The 7,531-nt window shown below is 42.3% G+C and overlaps 1 pseudogene; it reads right to left on the minus strand.

Moving 5' to 3' along the window:
- Nucleotides 1-375: 375 nt before the first annotated feature.
- The window catches only part of LOC102863733, a 56,261-nt pseudogene continuing 49,105 nt past the window's right edge, over nt 376-7,531 (minus strand).

Here is a 7,531-nt window from a genome sequence, read left to right on the forward strand (position 1 = left end):
TTGAAAAGTTGCATAACCACATCCTTGGTGAACATTCTAGGACCTGTACCCTTGATTTATAAGTGTTTTCCAAATCTTTAAATTATGTTTTTATTTTGCACAGTTCATTGTTGTTAAAGATACCATTTATGGTATTTCTGTTATAGTAGCACTGATGTTATTGTTGTTGTGTGCTATCAGGTTGGAATCGACCCATAACTGACTCTCTAGCAGGTTTTTAGAGGAAGATTGCCCATCCTTCTTTTGTGCAGGAGCTCGTGGATTTGAACGAGGTGCCTTTAGGATTGCAGTGCAGCTTCTTAGCACTAGGCCACCAGAACTTCTCACACACAGTTCATTTTTTAAAAAAAATTCATATATTTTATGAACTCATAATTACTTGTCCTCTGGTTTGTTGAAGCACTAGGTCAGATAGCACTTGCCGCAGTAGTGTATATGAAAGTGGCTGGCCATAAAAACTCCAGCACCCCATTCATCTGAAGGACACTGCCAACGAAGGCAACTAATCTTGCCATTCTCATCCACCTTATAATATCTCAGAACAAACAGCCTGACCTTCTTTCTCTTACGCTTATTCTTCTTGGGAGTGGTGTAAGACTTCTTCCTTTCCTTAGCACCACCACGAACTCTCAAGGCAAGGCGAAGAGTGTACTCCTTTTGGATGTTGTAGATAGACAGGGTCCGCCCATCTTCCAGCTGCTTTCTAGCGAAGATATGTGTTGGCTGATCAGGAGGAATTCCTTCCTTATCCTGGATGTTGGCATTGATATTCTCAATTTTGCCCGAGGATTCAGCCTCGAGCATGATGGTCTTCCCCGTGAGGGTTTTTACGAAAATCTGCGTCTTGGTGGTGGTCCCACCGTGGATGGTGGATCAGAAAGGAAGAGCGCCGCCACGGCCCACAGGGTCTCTCCGCATAGTTCATTTTTAAGGTCATCTCTTTCTTCTTGCGTGTTACTGTAAGTGGTAAAGAGATGGTCTTTGACACTAAGAGCATCATCCTTTCTACCTTGTCCAATCACACAACGTGTGTGTGTACTTTCTTTTTTTTATTTCTCTTTTTAAATTTTTTTATTATTATTAATTTTAATGAAAGTTTACAGAGACTGAGGATTTCCATTCAGTCACTGTTGCACTTTTCTCTCTGCCCACTCCTCCCTGCCCCCAATTCGCTCTTCTCTTTGAAAAGTAAAGGAATAATTCTTTCATTGTTTTATAAACCCTCCCCCAGGTCCATTCCACTATGCAGCCTTCGCTCTGGACTCCTATCATGACAAAAATACCTAATCACATATCCCTTTTAGACAGTTTTCTCCCTCATCTGTTTCAATGCAGTATATGTAATTTATCCCATCTTTCTCAGTCTCCCCCAAACCCCGATGTCAGTCCTGTTTTACTACAGTGGCACCATACAGTATTTGTCTTTTTGTGATTGAGATATTTCTTTCACTCAGCATTATGTCCTCCAGGGTCACCCACTTTGAATAATATTGCATGAGTTCCTTGTTTTTCAATGCAGCATACTATTCCATTGTGTGAATATACCACAGCTTCTCTATCCATTCGTTTGTTGATGGACACTTAGGTTGTTTCCAACTCCTTGCTATTGTGAACAAAGCCGCAATAAACATGGGTGTGCATATATCTGCTTGGGTGGCAGTTATGGTATTTTTGGGGTATATTCCCAGTAGTGGAATTGCTGGGTCAAATGGTATCTCTATTTGCAACTTTTTGAGAAAGCGCCATACCGTCTTCCACAGTGGTTGCACCATTTCATACTCCCACCAACAGTAAAAAAGGGTTCCAGTTTCTCCACAACCTTGCCAGCATTTGTTGCTTGCTGTTCTGTTAAATTTTGCTATTCTGACGGGGATGAGATGATATCTCATAGTTGTTTTGAGTGTATTTTCGATCCTACCTGAAGCAAATTGAATGTCCACAGCTCAGGCAACATTCTATTGCTGATATTGTGTGTATTCTCTAATACCACAGAGAATTTCTCTGGAGTTCTTTTCACTCCCTTCTGAACTTTCACCAGTGTTGCCTTTGTTATTGTTGGGTACTATGAAGTTGGAACCAACCCATAGCTAACCATCCAATAGGTTTTCAGAGGCACTAAATCACACGAGATTCCTACCTTGAGGAACAGCTGGTGGACTCAAACCATGTTCCTTTAGGGTTAGCTACACACTTCCTTACCACTTGGCCTCTAGAGCTCCCTCGTATTGCCTTTTGTCTGTTGTTGTGTGCCTCTGAGTGGAAATGATCCATAGTGGACTCTCCAGTGAGTTTTTAGAGCCTATAAATCATATGGGAGAAGATTGCCCACCGTTCTGTCTCAGAGCAACTGGTGAATTTAAACCATGTGCCTTTGGGATAGCAACACAGCGTCTTACTACTAGGCCACCAAAGCTCCCTTATTTTGCCTTTAGTCTCTGTAATTTTACCAACAGCCTCTTTAAGGCAATCAAAACTTTTACTCTTGTTGCTGTTCATTGTTGCTAAGCCAAAATTGACTCATAGCTGAGCTTCCAGTGGATTTTCAAAAGCTACAAATTATACATGCTGAAACTGAGGAGGACCTGAAGTGCTTGTTGCAAAGGGTCAAGGACTGCAGCCTTCAATATGGATTGAAGCTGAATAACAAGATGACAAAGATTCCCACCACTGGACCAATAGGCAGCATCAGAATGGATGGTGAAGAGATTGAGACTGTTCACAGTTTTAGTTTGCTTGGCTCCACAGTCAACACTTTTGGCACCAGCAGCCAGTTAATTAAAAGGCGCATTGCCATGGGAAAGTCTGCTGTTAGGGACCTCTCCAAAGTACTGAAGAGCAATGGTGTCTCTCTGGAGACTAAGGTGCGTCTAATACAGGCCATGGTCTTTGCAATCACTTGTTATGCATCAAAGAGTTAGACAATGACCAGGGAGAATAGAAGGAGATTTCATGCCTTTGAGCTGTGGTGCTGGAGAAGAGTATTGAGTGTACCATGGACTGCCAAGAAAACAAACTGATTCATCCTTGAGAGGGTTAACCGGGCTGCTCCTTGGAGTCGAGAATTCTGAGGCTTCGTCTAACATCCTTTGGTCATGTTGTAAGGAGGGGCCGGTCCTTGAAGAGGGACATCATGCTTGATAGGGTAGAGGGACAGCACAGGAGGGGAAGACCCTCTATGAAGTGTATTGATTCAGTGACTGGGATAATCAGGGTGGGTGTGTTGGAGACAGTGTGATTGGCACAGGACAGAGCAGAATTTAGGGCTGTTGTACATAGGGTCGCCATGAGTCGCAAGCGACTCGACAGCACATAACAACAACAACATAAATTATACAGGAAGAGATGGCCTACCTTTATTTCATGAAGCAGCTGGTAGATTTGAACTTCCTGCCTTGGAGTTGTCAGTGCAATTCCCTACTCATTTACTTTTGTTATGTTGTTATGTCAGAACTGACTCATAATTGACCCCTCCAGTGGGCTTTAAATTCCTTACCTCTAAGCCACCAGACCTCTCTACCAGTGGATTTTTTCAAAGGCAGTATAGGAGGAGATTACCCATCTTTTTCCTTCAGAGTAGCTGGTGGATTCTAACTGTGTGTCTTTAGTTTGGCAGTGCAACTCCTTACCACCAAGTCACCAGAGCTCCCTACTCATTTACTATTCACTCCCCTACCTTTCACTATTAAGGGTCTCTGATGGCTTAATGGTAAGAAGCAGTGCTGCAATCCTAAAGGCAAGCAGTTAAATCCACAAGCTGCTCCAAATAAAGAAGGATAAGCAATCCCCTCCCATGTGATTTACTACCTCTGAAAACTCACTGGAGGGTCAACTATGAGTTCGTTCTGATTCGATGGCACACAACAACAACATTTAAGATTGTTGTTGTTTAATGCCTTCGAGTCGTAGACGACTCATAGCCACCCTATGAATGAACAGCCTGAGCACTGTTCGTACATAGAGTTTCCGGAGGCAAGCCATTTTGGAAGTGGATGCCGCTCCTGCTTCCAGCAGTTAAGATTAGACACCTTAAAATCCTTGCAGTTTCTACCCGTTACCCAACTCCAAGTCCCCTCCCACACTTTAGCTATTAGAGAGACACCACTAATTCTTGGTACCAAATTCTATTTTAGTTATTTTGTGCTGCTTTAACACAAATACCACAAATGGATTCTTTTAACAAACAAATTACTTCCAAAACTTAGAACTTCAAATCCAGAGCTTTAGGGGAAGTCTGTTTTTCTGTTAGCTCTGGAGGAAGGCCTCTGTCCTTTCAACCTCTGCTTCCTAGTTCTTTGACAATCTCCATGTGTCTTGACATCTATTTTACCTCATCTGACCATGAAAGGTCACTTGACTGTGTGGCTCATAACAAATTATGGCTAACATCAAGGGGAATGGGAATTCCAGAGCACTTAATTATGCTTTTAGGAAACCTGTACCTAGACCAAGAACTGCTGTCTGAACAGAGCAGGGAAGCAATGTTGTTGTTGTTATGTGCCATTGAGTAACTTGTGCCTTATAGTGACCCTATGTTTGACAGCTCTGAACCCAGTTCTGTCCTGAGTCAACCATATCATCTCTGACACACTTATCCCCATTACCCCAGTCACTGAGTCAATCCATCTCTCTCCTTTTTTTTCTTCCTTTTTTAATTTATTTTAATGAAAGTTTACAGAGACTTAGTGTTTCCAGTAATTCATTGTTGCACTTTTCTCCCTGCTGCCTTCCCCCCAATTCACTCTTCTCCTTGAATAGTAAAAGAACAACCCTTTCATTATTATGCATCCCTCCCTCCAAGTCCTCTCCACTATGCAGCTTTTGTTCTGGACTCCTGTCATGACAATAATACCCAATCATATATCCCTTTTAAACAGTTCTCTCCCTCATATGTTTCAATGTAGTATACATCATCCTTCACCTCCTTCTCTGCCTTCACTCAACCCCGATGTCAGTCCCATTTCACAACAGTGGCCCTATGCAATATTTGTCTTTTTGTGACTGAGATCTTTCACTCAGAATAATGTCCTCCAGGGTCATCTGTTTTGCATAATATTTCATGAGTTCCTTGTTTTTCAATGCTGCATAGTATTCCATTGTGTGGAACAGCCTCTCTATCCATTCGTTTGTTGATGGGTACTTGGTTTGTTTCCAGCTCTTTGCGATTGTGAACAAAGACACAATAAACATGGGTGTGCATATATCTGCTTGAGTGGTGGTTATGGTTTATTTAGAGTAAATTCCTAGTAGTGGAATTGCTAGATCAAATGGCATTTCTATTTGCAACTTTTTGAGAAAGCTCCGTAGAGCCTTCCATAGTGGTTGTACCATTTTACACTCTCACCAACACTGAATAAGGGTTCCAGTTTCTCCACAACCTCACCAGCCTTTGAAGTTTGCTGTTTTGTAAAATTTTGCTATTCTTACTGGGGTGAGATGATGTCTCATAGTTGTTTTGAGGTCTTCCTCTCTTGTACTGTCCCTCCACCCTCCCAAGCATAATGTCCCTCCCAAGGCCTGGCCCCTCCATGCAACATGTCCAATGTACATCAGATAAATCTTCAGAATTCTTGCCTCCAAGGAGCAGGCTGATTTAACTTTCTCTAGAATAAACCTGTTTGTTCTCCTAGCAGTCCACGGTATATTCAGTACTCTTCTCTAGCACCACAGCCCAAATGCATCAATTCTCCTTCTATCATCCTTAATCATTGTCCAGCTTTCTGATGCATAGCAAGTAATTGTGAAGACACAATTACACACTTAGTCAGACTCAGGGATGCTTTAGTCTCCAGACTGACATCGTTGCTCTTCAATACTCTGGAGAGGTCCCTGACTGCTGACTTTCCCTAATGCAATTAGTCTTTTTATTTCATGGCTGCTGGTACCAAGAGTGTTGATTGTGGAGCCAAGCAAACCGAAACTGTTAACAATTTCAGTCAGTGCATAGTTTAAAATTAAGAAAGGTATCCATTCTCATACCTACACAATCTGTATGCTGAGCAAATAATTTGAGAAACTGGACTTTATAAAGAAGAATGTGGCATGAGGATTGGAGGAAGACTCATCAACAACCTGCATTATGCAGCTGACATAACCTTGCTTGAAGTGAATATACCATGAACTGCTTAAGAGAACGAACAGGTTTGTCCTTGATAGGGTTAGAACAGGATGCTCCTTGCAGGCAAAGATTCTAAAGTGTCATCTGACATACTTTGGGCATGTTGCAAGGAGGGGCCAGTCCTTGGAGAGGGGACATCATGCCTGGGAGGCGGAGGGACAGAGCAGGAGAAGAAGACCCTTGAGAGATGGATTGATTCAATGTCTGGTGTAATGGGGGTAGGTGTGTCAGAGACAATAAGATTGGCACAGGATAGAACAGGGTCATTATGAATTGCAGTCAACTTGACAGTACATAAAAACAACAAGAAGAAACAACTCCTCTGCTTGCCTATGTAATCTCTTATATCTCAGAGGTTGGGTCAAGATGTTGTTTCACCCTCTTTAGGAAGAACCTGTTTGTTCTCCTAGCACTCCATGGTATATAACAATACTATTCTCCAGCACCACAGCTTAAAGGCATCAAGTCTCCTTGATCATCCCTTGGCATTGTCTAGCTTTCTGATGCATAGCAAGTTAATGGCATGAATCAGGTGCACCTTAGTCTCCAGACTGACTTCGTTGCTCTTCAGTACTCAGGAGAGGTCCCTAACAGTCGACCTTTACAATGCAATACCAATGTCCTGGCTGCTTGTGCCAAGAGTGTTGCTTGTGGAGCCAAACAAACTAAAGCTGTTAACAGTCTCAATTTCCTTATCATCTACCATGATACTGCTAATTGGCCCAGTGGTGAGAATCTTTGTTTTCTTGATGTTGAACTTCAATCCTTATTGAAGGCTGTAGTCCTTGACCTTTTGCAGCAAGTGTTTCAGGTCCTCCTCAGTTTCAGCAAGCAGAGCAGTGTTGTGTCATATGCATGTCACAGATTGTTGATGAATCTTCTACTCCTGATGCCACATTTCTCTTCATAGAGCCCAGCCTCCCGGATAATCTGTTCTGCATATAGATTGAAAAAGTATAGAGATAGGATACATCCCTGGCGTACACCCTTCCCAATTTTGAACCAGTGTTTTTAAATACAGTGTTTCCTTGCTCTGTTCTGGCGACTGCCTCTTGGTCCAAGTATAAGTTTTGCATTAGCAAAGTGTTCTGGGATTCTTATTCTTTTCAGAGTCAGCCATAGTTTGTTGTGATCCACACAGTCAAATGCCTTTGTGTAGTCAGCGAAACTAAGGCTATACTAATCCTTCTTCATTTACATAACAGACAATCCATTCCCTTATAGGATTAAAACCACAGGCAAAGAGAATTTGCAACGCTATTTTTGAGAGACATAATTCAATCCATGCACTTGCTGCAGAGGGTCAAGGACTGCAGCCTTCAGTATGGACTGAGGCTCAATGTCAAGAAGACAAAGATTCTCACCACTGGACCAATTGGAAGGGTCAGGATGGATGGTGAAGAGATTGAGATTGTT

The sequence above is a fragment of the Elephantulus edwardii genome, unplaced genomic scaffold (genome assembly GCF_000299155.1).
Source record: "Elephantulus edwardii isolate Elephantulus edwardi_28Jun2011 unplaced genomic scaffold, EleEdw1.0 scaffold00031, whole genome shotgun sequence".
Lineage (NCBI taxonomy): Eukaryota > Metazoa > Chordata > Mammalia > Macroscelidea > Macroscelididae > Elephantulus > Elephantulus edwardii.